We start from the raw sequence: 342 nt of genomic DNA on the forward strand, positions 1-342 counted from the left end.
AGTATGATGTGAAAAGACAGAGATAAATATCAACATGATTCCTTGAGTTTCTTCCTTTACTGATTCAAACATCTTCCCACACCCTTCTGTTCTATCGTCTGACGTAATACGTAAACCTACAGCATGTGTGTCGACTTGCCTCCAAAGGATATTAATGGAATTTTCTTTCCAGGGAGGAATCTTAGCCATTTCCCGGCCTGGTGGTGGTGCACAGACTGACCTGTTTCCTGAACTCTGATGGGAGTTTCTGTTCCCAGTTTCCCAAGAAGCCAGTGTTGAAAGTATCCACTGAGAACATAAAGGCTACATCATATGTGTTCCCTTGTCTGCACTATCGTGGTT

This window comes from Mandrillus leucophaeus, unplaced genomic scaffold (genome assembly GCF_000951045.1).
Source record: "Mandrillus leucophaeus isolate KB7577 unplaced genomic scaffold, Mleu.le_1.0 Scaffold61, whole genome shotgun sequence".
NCBI lineage: Eukaryota > Metazoa > Chordata > Mammalia > Primates > Cercopithecidae > Mandrillus > Mandrillus leucophaeus.